At 36.5% G+C, this 12,614-nt stretch overlaps 1 long non-coding RNA gene across 1 annotated transcript in view; it reads right to left on the reverse strand.

The window, feature by feature from the left end:
• Positions 1-1,359: 1,359 nt before the first annotated feature.
• Positions 1,360-12,614, reverse strand: part of LOC309802520 — a 274,769-nt gene continuing 263,514 nt past the window's right edge. The window contains exon 3 of the long non-coding RNA XR_014293818.1: positions 1,360-1,528. This is a non-coding gene — a long non-coding RNA (uncharacterized lncRNA). The remainder of the gene's footprint in view (positions 1,529-12,614) is intronic.

The raw sequence follows: 12,614 nt of genomic DNA on the forward strand, positions 1-12,614 counted from the left end.
ACCATCTGATCATTCTGTCTTATTGCTTGGAAAACAAAACAATTAGAGGAAGAAAAAAATGCTTTCTACTGGCTAGAGAGCAAAGCCTGAAATTCCTAATCTGCTTTATTGATCCAACTTTTCTCTATATTCTCATATTCTCATATTCTCTTTCTCTATTCTATTTTTTAATGTGTATCTTGTACTATTCTTTTATACATATATTTCAAGTTCTTACTAGGAAAAATTAATCCATACTTTCTGAATGTAACCTGAAATCTTATACCTTTGCTAATTTTTTGTGCAGAAGTAGTACAAAGTTGGGTGAGTTTTAACCACTTCCTTATCCATGTCTGCTGGCCAGTTAGCCACCTCAAATATAATGCACACTTTCTAACCCAAGTGGAAATAGGGAACTGGTACTGAAAATATAACTTCAAGACAAGGCTCTATCAATCATTGAAGTTCCTGACAATCACATGTTGCTGCTAAGTCTGTCCCACTTGGAAATATTGAAGCAACCACTCTTTTGAAACCCTCCCATCCTATTAAATCTAAACTCAAATTCTAACACATCCATTCCTCTTTCTTTGATTCTTTAAATTGGAAGAATTTCTCCTGGCACTACTTTTAGCATTTTCTTTAACTTCTCCAATGATCTATTTTCTGTACAGTATTATATGTCTTTATGTACCTACCTTACCCCTGCTTATTTATAGACAAGATGAGGAGAGGGTTCATAATATGCTTTCTGTATATTCCATATTGTCCCTCACAGGCACTCAAATATTTGAACTATTTGTGCCTGCTTAAATAACTGTTTATAATAGTTTGAATATAGCCAGATTCTCCCCTTTTAATTAGGTCCAGTTGTGTGGCATTTGCTGACATCAGAAGTCTAATTATTTATATTTTTATATGACAACAGATGTTGTACCTGTTATTTGATCTCTTTTCTACTGGTCAACTTTTATTTTGCTTTAATATTATTCTCTGCTTCCTTTAGTATAATATCTTTGTAAAGAAATATATGTATATACATATTTATATGAATATACCTGAATAAATATATATCTCTATATACATCTAAGTTATAACTGCTAGGACATCTTCAGATGATACATTTCTTTGATTCTATGACAATGACTTGTGTGTCTATCTTTTTACATCCTGTCAGTACCTCACTCACTACCAGACACATAGTGCTTAGTAAATGGTCAGTTCCTGAATGTTTAGTAAATTGATTTTTTGAAAACTCAAAATACAGAGCACTGATTTGTATATTTGCATATTAATTATAACAATTTTTAGTATCTTTCTGTCATAACTAAAAATGGAACTGGTTTTCAATTCTCAATTAAATGTGACCACCAAGTCACTTATAAAGCAGGAAAAAATATTTAAACAACGTTTTGGGGAGGGGGACTATTTTCTCCTCAAAATCAAACTGAGGAATCTGTAGAATGCCATATACAGTTATGAATTTGGAGTTATTCTGAAATTAAACATCTGCATCTTCCACATCTGGGGCAGCATCTGTTCTGTGTTGCTAGAAGAAAAAAACAAGAAAAGTGGGGTAAACACCGCAGCACAATATCAAATTCTACAAATCTAACAAGTGTATTTATTTATTGTCGATCAAGTGGCCAAGAAGCAGTGTGAGGCCCATACTAAGATGCTTGATAATTGCATTTCTCAACTCCCTTTAGAAAATGCCATACTCTAGGCCTGGGAATAACAAGCTTTTGCATAACAGCACAGGGACCTATAAATAAGAAACTCATTAAGCTACCTGTAGCAGGCCTCTACTCCAACCCTGCACTAGCTTGGGGAACTTAATGAGGTGATAATGAGGAGAAAATGGTTTAGCTCCTTTTTGGCCTGGTTTGCAATGGTAGGGAAATCCCAGTCTTCAGTGAAACAGCCACCATAGAGCCCAATTCATCATTCAGGGTGGGTCTATACCAGAGAAATAATTTGCTTCTAGGCCCCGAAGTTATTTGGCTGCCCTGTCTATGGAAACAAAGCAAGCTATTCATTCACACTTGAAGGGACTGTCCGAATAACACCAATAAAGGGTGTTAAACTAGCTGGTCATTAGCATTTGAAGGGAATGGCCAAATAACACCAACAAAGGGTGTTAAACCAATCCACATTGTGTGTGTGTTGGGGGGTGGTGGTGGGAGCACTGTGCAATTCTAAGTGGATAAATGCCAGCATTATTTTCTCACTATAAGCCCAGCCTCCTAAGATTTCATATTCATTCACGGCTGGACCAAACCTTCTTGGCCAAGCTCTCCCCTTCTTTTTCCTATAAAGAAACTAAAGCAGTGTGCTGGGGTTAAGAATATAACATTTAGCATATTCGAGACGAGACAGAGATCGGATCACCAAACTGTTGGGCATCCAGGCTACAGTGCCAAATTCAGTAGGATATTCTATGGCGATCCCCAAGAGGGGTCCAAGAAGAATAGATGAATGATCAGTTTCATTAAATTTAAGCTTTTCTCAGTCCGGTTAAATGCTGCTATTGACAACCCTCAAAGTAAAGAAAAAACCAAAATTGACAAACAGATCCTAAAATGTATAGGAAAGAACTGAGACTAAAGAAAGTGAAACTCTTCCTGAAGGAATGATGGGAGCTTACTCTACCAGACACCAAAATTCATCATAAAGCAGTGGTAATTAGGGCAGTAGGGTACTAGTGCAGGGATAGATAAATAGATAAATGTAAGAGGAAAGAACAACCATAAACAGATACATGCATCTATGGAAATGTGATGTACAACAAAGGAGATGTTACAGATCATGGGAAAATGAGCAACCTGATTAAATGATGCTGTGGCAATTGTTAATCCATATAGAAATATCAACATATAGCCTTACACAATAAGATACAAGAAAATAAGCAAAATAAAAGTTGACCAGTAGAAAAAAGATCAAATAACAGGTACAACATCTGTTGTCATATAAAAATATAAATAGACTTTTGATGTCAGAGCAAACGCCACAGAACTGGACCTAATTAAAAGGGGGTAGAATCTGGCTATATTCAAACTATTATAAACAGTTAGTTAAGCAGGCACAAATAGTTCAAATATTTGAGTGCCTGTAATGGACAATATGGAATATACAGAAAGCATATTATGAACCCTCTCCTCATCTTGTCTATAAATAAGCAGGGGTAAGGTAGGTACATAAAGACATATAATACTGTACAGAAAATAGCTTGTTGGAGAAGTTAAAGAAAATGCTAAAAGTAGTGCCAGGAGAAATTCTTCTATAAATACACAGGGGTAAGGTAGGTACATAAAGACATATAATACAGAAATCCTCTCTATAATGTCTCTTAGGGAAGGACGTTTATCCTCTAGTTGAAAGCAGCCCAGAAAATTCAGGAAAAACATATAGTCAACTACAGTCAAGATTTCGTACTGTAGGTGTTACTATTATTCTACCAGGTGGAAGTGGCAAGATAATGCACATATGCTACAGTGCTCAGTAATTTTATTTACATTATTAATTCTTTAAATATTTTTGTGGGTTACACAATAAAAAGCCTCATTTTGTAGATAAGAAAATGTCAGCTAAGAGATTAAATAGCTTATCTTGCCTGAAACAACTAGTAAGTGCTGGAGCCAAAACTTCACACCCAAAGAATATAGTTTTCAGTAATAGCACATAATTGAGACCCAGAGAACCTACAGACCTCAGCTGATAGGCATGGTGATAATTCAGAGATAACTTTCAAGTAGAGAGTTTCAAGTAAATTATGGCCTATTGGACATATGAATTTATCTTTACCCTTCACCAAATCAACAACAAAGGATAAAAAGCATTGCAAGCTCACAAGGACAAAGCTAATGGGAGACAAAAAGATAGCATTTGAGAATGATGCACATTATATAACAAAGCACAACAAAAAAATAAAGTTGAACTCTTCTTATCCACAAGGGATAAGGGAAGGCAAGGCCAGTAAGAAGCAAGTCAATTCATGCTGCAGAATGGGGTTGAGGTTGTAGAGGTGTAGGAGTTTGGGGGGTTGGGGGAGGCAACAGAGCACTAAGCCAGGATGCAGGACAAGGCTGAAACAAGATGACTGGTTTAACACTTGTTCAACTCCCTGGCACTCTCCCCTCCCCAGGTTACGAGGCTAAGCAAATGTGCCCTCCCACACCCTGCATCTCCACAACAATTTGTGGTCTATTAGTCAGATTGATCTACAACTTCTGCCATAACCTTGAAACTCAACAGTCCCCAAAACTTCATTTTCCTCTTAAAACTAATTTCCCTTCTGAATTTCCTCATTTTGGTGAATTTTACCATCATTATTCTATTGGGTTATTTTATTAATTTGTAGTAGTTTTTTTTTTGATATACAGATATGCATCCTTATTGATTACATATTCTCCCAGTTTGTGGTTTATCTTTTCATGTTCGAATTTTAATAAGTAAATTTATAATTATATTTATCAAGATTTATTTTTTAGTTAGCATTTGTATGTGTGTCTTGCTGAAGAAAACCTTTGCAATTCTGAGTCTTTAAAGATAGTCTTCTATAATTTATTCTAAAAGCTTAAAGTTTAGACTTACACCTTTAATTCTAATCTATTTGGAGCTTATTTTCTTGTATCTATTGTATAAGGCTATATGTTGATATTTCTATATGGATTAACAATTGCCACAGCATCATTTAATCAGGTTGCTCATTTTCCCATGATCTGTAACATCTCCTTTGTTGTACATCACATTTCCATAGTTGCATGTATCTGTTTATGATTGTTCTTTACTCTTACATTTATCTATTTATCTATCCCTGCACTAGTACCCTACTGCCCTAATTACCACTGCTTTATGATGAATTTTGGTGTCTGGTAGAGTAAGATCCCATCATTTCTTCAGGAAGAGTTTCACTTTCTTTAGTCTCAGTTCTTTCCTATACATTTCAGGATCTGTTTGTCAATGTCCTGTAAAAATACCCATTAAGGTTATGATCAAAATCACACTGAAACTTTTTAGTAATTTTGAGTTTTTGTAAACCATGAATATGGTATATGCTTTATTTGTTGAGATTTTGTCTTTCTATATATATTTTTCATAAAAGCCTTGAATTTTTTAGATTTCTAGTTACCATCTATTTTTTTTATTTTTTTATTAGTTTCTGCTTTATAACAAAGTGAATCAGTCATACACATACATCTGTTCCCACATCCCTTCCCTCATGCATCTCCCTCCCTCCCACCCTCCCCATCCCACCCCTCCAGGCGGTCACAAAGCACCGAGCTGATCTCCCTGTGCCATGCGGCTGCTTCCCACCATCTATCTACCCCACGTTTGGTAGTGTATATATGTCCATGCCTCTCTTTCGCTTTGTCACAGCTTACCCTTCCCCCTCCCCATATCCTCAAGTCCATTCTCAAGTAGGTCTGTGTCTTTATTCCCGTTTTACCCCTAGGTTCTTCATGCCATTTTTTTTTTTAAATTCCGTATATGTGTGTTAGCATACGGTATTTGTCTTTCTCTTTCTGACTTACTTCACTCTGTATGACAGACTCTAGGTCTATCCACCTCATTACAAATAGCTCAGTTTCGTTTCTTTTTATGGCTGAGTAATATTCCATTGTATATATGTGCCACATCTTCTTTATCCATTCATCCGATGATGGACACTTAGGTTGTTTCCAGCTCCGGGCTATTGTGAATAGAGCTGCAATGAACATTTTGGTACATGTCTCTTTTTGAATTATGGTTTTCTCAGGGTATATGCCTAGTAGTGGGATTGCTGGGTCATATGGTAGTTCTATTTTTAGTTTTTTAAGGAACCTCCATACTGTTCTCCATAGTGGCTGTACCAATTCACATTCCCACCAGCAGTGCAAGAGTGTTCCCTTTTCTCCACACCCTCTCCAGCATTTATTGTTTCTAGATTTCTTGATGATGGCCATTCTGACTGGTGTGAGATGATATCTCATTGTAGTTTTGATTTGCATTTCTCTGATGATTAATGACGTTGAGCATTCTTTCATGTGTTTGTTGGCAGTCTGTATATCTTCTTTGGAGAAATGCCTATTTAAGTCTTCTGCCCATTTTTGGATTGGGTTGTTTGTTTTTTTGCTATTGAGCTGCATGAGCTGTTTATAAATTTTGGAGATTAATCCTTTGTCAGTTGCTTCATTTGCAAATATTTTCTCCCATTCTGAGGGTTGTCTTTTGGTCTTGTTTATGGTTTCCTTTGCTGTGCAAAAGCTTTGAAGTTTCATTAGGTCCCATTTGTTTATCTTTGTTTTTATTTCCATTTCTCTAGGAGGTGGGTCCAAAAGGATCTTGCTGTGATTTATGTCATAGAGTGTTCTACCTATGTTTTCCTCTAAGAGTTTGATAGTTTCTGGCCTTACATTTAAGTCTTTAATCCATTTTGAGCTTATTTTTGTGTATGGTGTTAGGGAATGATCTAATCTCAAACTTTTACATGTCCTTGTCCAGTTTTCCCAGCACCACTTATTGAAGAGGCTGTCCTTTCTCCACTGTACATTCCTGCCTCCTTTATCAAAGATAAGTTGGCCATATGTGCATGGGTTTATCTCTGGGCTTTCTATCCTGATCCACTGATCTATCTTTCTGTTTTTATGCCAGTACCACACTGTCTTAATTACTGTAGCTTTGTAGTATAGTCTGAAGTCAGGGAGCCTGATTCCTCCGGCTCCGTTTTTCGTTCTCAAGATTGCTTTGGCTATTCGGGGTCTTTTGTTTTTCCAAACAAATTTTGAAATTTTTTGTTCTAGTTCTGTGAAAAATGCCAGTGGTAGTTTGATAGGGATTGCATTGAATCTGTAGATTGCTTTGGGTAGTAGAGTCATTTTCACAATATTGATTCTTCCAATCCAGGAGAATGGTATATCTCTCCATCTATTTGTATCTTCTTTAATTTCTTTTATCAGTGTCTTATAATTTTCTGCATACAGGTCTTTTGTCTCCTTAGGTAGGTTTATTCCTAGATATTTTATTCTTTTTGTTGCAATGGTAAATGGGAGTGTTTTCTTGATTTCGCTTTCAGACTTTTCATCATTAGTGTACAGGAATGCCAGAGATTTCTGTACATTAATTTTGTATCCTGCTACTTTACCAAATTCATTGATTAGCTCTAGTAGTTTTTCGGTAGCATCTTTAGCATTCTCTATGTACAGTATCATGTCATCTGCAAACAGTGACAGCTTTACTTCTTCTTTTCCGATTTGGATTCCTTTTATTTCCTTTTCTTCTCTGATTGCTGTGGCTAAAACTTCCAAAACTATGTTGAATAAGAGTGGTGAGAGTGGGCAACCTTGTCTTGTTCCTGATCTTAGTGGAAATGGTTTCAGTTTTTCACCATTGAGGACGATGTTGGCTGTGGGTTTGTCATATATGGCCTTTATTATGTTGCGGAAAGATCCCTCTATGCCTACTTTCTGCAGGGTTTTTATCATAAATGGGTGTTGAATTTTGTCGAAAGCTTTCTCTGCATCTATTGAGATGATCATATGGTTTTTCTCCTTCAACTTGTTAATATGGTGTATCACATTGATTGATTTGCGTATATTGAAGAATCCTTGCATTCCTGGAATAAACCCCACTTGATCATGGTGTATGATCCTTTTAATATGCTGTTGGATTCTGTTTGCTAGTATTTTATTGAGGATTTTTGCATCTATGTTCATCAGTGATATTGGCCTGTAGTTTTCTTTCTTTGTGACATCCTTGCCTGGTTTTGGTATCAAGGTGATGGTGGCCTCGTAGAATGAGTTTGGGAGTGTTCCTTCCTCTGATATTGTTTGGAAGAGTTTGAGAAGGATAGGTGTTAGCTCTTCTCTAAATGTTTGATAGAATTCGCCTGTGAAGCCATCTGGTCCTGGGCTTTTGTTTGATGGAAGATTTTTTTTTTTTTATAAATATTTTTTTCTTAATCAATATATGTGATGAGTGTGGTCACTGTCAAATATTTTTTTTATAACAAATTTAATCAGTTATACATATACATATGTTTCCATATCCCCTCCCTTTTGCGTCTCCCTCCCAGCCTCCCTATCCCACCCCTCCAGGCGGTCACAAGGCACCAAGCTGATCTCCCTGTGCTATGCGGCTGCTTCCCACTAGCTATCTACCTTACGTTTGGTAGTGTATATATGTCCATGCCGCTCTTTCACTTTGTCACAGCTTACCCTTCCCCCTCCCCATATCCTCAAGTCCATTCTCTAGTAGGTCTGTGTCTTTATTCCTGTCTTACCCCTAGGTTCTTCATGACATTTTTTTTTCTTAAATTCCATATATATGTGTTAGCATACAGTATTTGTCTTTCTCTTTCTGACTTACTTCACTCTGTATGACAGACTCTAGGTCCATCCACCTCATTACAAATAGCTCAATTTCATTTCTTTTTATGGCTGAGTAATATTCCATTGTATATATGTGCCACATCTTCTTTATCCATTCATCCGATGATGGACACTTAGGTTGTTTCCATCTCCGGGCTATTGTAAATAGGGCTGCTATGAACATTTTGGTACATGACTCTTTTTGAATTATGGTTTTCTCAGGGTATATGCCCAGTAGTGGGATTGCTGGGTCATATGGTAGTTCTATTTGTAGTTTTTTAAGGAACCTCCATACCGTTCTCCATAGTGGCTGTACCAATTCACATTCCCACCAACAGTGCAAGAGTGTTCCCTTTTTTCCACACCCTCTCCAGCATTTATTGTTTCTAGATTTTTTGATGATGGCCATTCTGACTGGTGTGAGATGATATCTCATTGTAGTTTTGATTTGCATTTCTCTAATGAGTAAAGATGTTGAGCATCCTTTCATGTGTTTGTTGGCAGTCTGTATATCTTCTGTGGAGAAATGTCTATTTAGGTCTTCTGCCCATTTTTGGATTGGGTTGTTTGGTTTTTTGTTATTGAGCTGCATGAGCTGCTTATAAATTTTGGAGATTAATCCTTTGTCAGTTGCTTCATTTGCAAATATTTTCTCCCATTCTGAGGGTTGTCTTTTGGTCTTGTTTATGGTTTCCTTTGCTGTGCAAAAGCTTTGAAGTTTCATTAGGTCCCATGTGTTTATTTTTGTCTTTATTTCCATTTCTCTAGGAGGTGGGTCAAAAAGGATCTTGCTGTGATTAATGTCATAGAGTGTTCTGCCTATGTTTTCCTCTAAGAGTTTGATAGTTTCTGGCCTTACATTTAGGTCTTTAATCCATTTTGAGCTTATTTTTGTGTATGGTGTTAGGGAGTGATCTAATCTCATACTTTTACATGTCCCTATCCAGTTTTCCCAGCACCACTTATTGAAGAGACTGTCCTTTCTCCACTGTACATTCCTGCCTCCTTTATCAAAGATAAGGTGACCATATGTCCGAGGGTTTAACTCTGGGCTTTCTATCCTGCTCCATTGATCTATCTTTCTGTTTTTGTGCCAGTACCATACTGTCTTGATTACTGTAGCTTTGTAGTATAGTCTGAAGTCAGGGAGCCTGATTCCTCCAGCTCCATTTTTCGTTCTCAAGATTGCTTTGGCTATTCGGGGTCTTTTGTGTTTCCATACAAATTGTGAAATTTTTTGTTCTAGTTCTGTGAAAAATGCCAGTGGTAGTTTGATAGGGATTGCATTGAATCTGTAGATTGCTTTGGGTAGTAGAGTCATTTTCACAATGTTGATTCTTCCAATCCAAGAACATGGTACATCACTACATCTATTTGTATCATCTTTAATTTCTTTCATCAGTGTCTTATAATTTTCTGCATACAGGTCTTTTGTCTCCTTAGGTAGGTTTATTCCTAGATATTTTATTCTTTTTGTTGCAATGGTAAATGGGAGTGTTTCCTTGATTTCACTTTCAGATTTTTCATCATTAGTATATAGGAATGCCAGAGATTTCTGTGCATTAATTTTGTATCCTGCAACTTGACCAAATTCATTGATTAACTCTAGTAGTTTTCTGGTAGCATCTTTAGGATTCTCTATGTATAGTATCATGTCATCTGCAAACAGTGACAGCTTTACTTCTTCTTTTCCAATTTGGATTCCTTTTATTTCCTTTTCTTCTCTGATTGCTGTGGCTAAAACTTCCAAAACTAGGTTGAATAAGAGTGGTGAGAGTGGGCAGCCTTGTCTTGTTCCTGATCTTAGTGGAAATGGTTTCAGTTTTTCACCATTGAGGACGATGCTGGCTGTGGGTTTGTCATATATGGCCTTTATTATGTTGAGGAAAGTTCCCTCTATGCCTACTTTCTGCAGGGTTTTTATCATAAATGGGTGTTGAATTTTGTCGAAAGCTTTCTCTGCATCTATTGAGATGATCATATGGTTTTTCTCCTTCAATTTGTTAATATGGTGTATCACGTTGATTGATTTGCGTATATTGAAGAATCCTTGCATTCCTGGAATAAACCCAACTTGATCAGGGTGTATGAGCCTTTTAATGTGCTGTTGGATTCTGTTTGCTAGTATTTTGTTGAGGATTTTTGCATCTATGTTCATCAGTGATATTGGCCTGTAGTTTTCTTTCTTTGTGACATCTTTGCCTGGTTTTGGTATCAAGGTGATGGTGGCCTCGTAGAATGAGTTTGGGAGTGTTCCTCCCTCTGCTATATTTTGGAAGAGTTTCAGAAGGATAGGTGTTAGCTCTTCTCTAAATGCTTGATAGAATTCGCCTGTGAAGCCATCTGGTCCTGGGCTTTTGTTTGTTGGAAGATTTTTTATCACAGTCTCAATTTCAGTGCTTGTGATTGGTCTGTTCATATTTTCTATTTCTTCCTGATTCAGTCTTGGCAGGTTGTGCATTTCTAAGAATTTGTCCATTTCTTCCAGGTTGTCCATTTTATTGGCATAGAGTTGCTTATAGTAATCTCTCATGATCTTTTGTATTTCTGCAGTGTCAGTTGTTACTTCTCCTTTTTCATTTCTAATTCTATTGATTTGAGTCTTCTCCCTTTTTTTCTTGATGAGTCTGGCTAATGGTTTATCAATTTTGTTTATCTTCTCAAAGAACCAGCTTTTAGTTTTATTGATCTTTGCTATCGTTTCCTTCATTTCTTTTTCATTTATTTCTGATCTGATTTTTATGATTTCTTTCCTTCTGCTAACTTTGGGATGTTTTTGTTCTTCTTTCTCTAATTGCTTTAGGTGCAAGGTTAGGTTGTTTATTCGAGATGTTTCCTGTTTCTTAAGGTGGGATTGTATTGCTATAAACTTCCCTCTTAGAACTGCTTTTGCTGCATCCCATAGGTTTTGGGTCGTCGTGTCTCCATTGTCATTTGTTTCTAGGTATTTTTTAATTTCCTCTTTGATTTCTTCAGTGATCACTTCATTATTAAGTAGTGTATTGTTTAGCCTCCATGTGTTTGTATTTTTTACAGATCTTTTCCTGTAATTGATATCTAGTCTCATAGCATTGTGGTCGGAAAAGATACTTGATACAATTTCAATTTTCTTAAATTTACCAAGGCTTGATTTGTGACCCAAGATATGATCTATCCTGGAGAATGTTCCATGAGCACTTGAGAAAAATGTGTATTCTGTTGTTTTTGGATGGAATGTCCTATAAATATCAATTAAGTCCATCTTGTTTAATGTATCATTTAAAGCTTGTGTTTCCTTATTGATTTTCATTTTGGATGATCTGTCCATTGGTGAAAGTGGGGTGTTAAAGTCCCCTACTATGAGTGTGTTACTGTCGATTTCTCCTTTTATGGCTGTTAGTATTTGCCTTATGTATTGAGGTGCTCCTATGTTGGGTGCATAAATATTTACAATTGTTATATCTTCTTCTTGGATCGATCCCTTGATCATTATGTAGTGTCCTTCTTTGTTTCTTCTAGTAGTCTTTACTTTAAAGTCTATTTTGTCTGATATGAGAATTGCTACTCCAGCTTTCTTTTGATTTCCATTTGCATGGAATATCTTTTTCCATCCCCTTACTTTCAGTCTGTATGTGTCTCTAGGTCTGAAGTGGGTCTCTTGTAGACAGCATATAGATGGGTCTTGTTTTTGTATCCATTCAGCCACTCTGTGTCTTTTGGTGGGAGCATTTAGTCCATTTACATTTAAGGTAATTATTGATATGTATGTTCCTGTTCCCATTTTCTTAATTGTTTTGGGTTCGTTATTGTAGGTCTTTTACTTCTGTTGTGTTTCTTGCCTAGAGAAGTTCCTTTAGCATTTGTCGTAAAGCTGGTTTGGTGGTGCTGAACTCTCTCAGCTTTTGCTTGTCTGTAAACGTTTTAATTTCTCCATCAAATCTGAATGAGATCCTTGCTGGGTAGAGTAATCTTGGTTGCAGGTTTTTCTCCTTCATCACTTTAATTATGTCCTGCCACTCCCTTCTGGCTTGTAGAGTTTCTGCTGAGAGATCAGCTGTTATCCTAATGGGGATTCCCTTGTGTGTTATTTGTTGTTTTTGCCTTGCTGCTTTTAATATGATTTCTTTGTGTTTAATTTTTGACAGTTTGATTAATATGTGTCTTGGCGTATTTCTCCTTGGATTTATTCTGTATGGGACTCTCTGTGCCTCCTGGACTTGATTAACTATTTCCTTTCCCATATTAGGGAAGTTTTCAACTATAATCTCTTCAAATATTTTCTCAGTCCCTTTCTTTTTCTCTTCTTCT

The sequence above is a fragment of the Mesoplodon mirus genome (assembly GCF_964341445.2).
Source record: "Mesoplodon mirus genome assembly, chromosome: 4".
NCBI lineage: Eukaryota > Metazoa > Chordata > Mammalia > Artiodactyla > Ziphiidae > Mesoplodon > Mesoplodon mirus.